This window comes from Trachymyrmex septentrionalis, unplaced genomic scaffold, assembly GCF_001594115.1.
Source record: "Trachymyrmex septentrionalis isolate Tsep2-gDNA-1 unplaced genomic scaffold, Tsep1.0 scaffold83, whole genome shotgun sequence".
Lineage (NCBI taxonomy): Eukaryota > Metazoa > Arthropoda > Insecta > Hymenoptera > Formicidae > Trachymyrmex > Trachymyrmex septentrionalis.
The window spans coordinates 3,750,611-3,750,832 of NW_017306018.1; positions in this window are offsets into that span (position 1 = coordinate 3,750,611).

Genomic DNA, 222 nt, shown 5'->3' on the forward strand with positions numbered 1-222 from the left:
GCATATTAGAGTATGCGACGTAAATAAACCTAATATTGCGATGAAATAATTTAAACTTTATGAAACTTAATAAAAATAAATTGTAAATATATTGAAAAATAAAGAAAAAATATAGAAAAATTAGGAAAAATATTAGGAAAAATATACGAAAAATATTATTAATTGAAATACTTTCTTAAATAGAAAAAGAGCAATAAAAAAAGGAGGAAAAGAGAGGGAGCA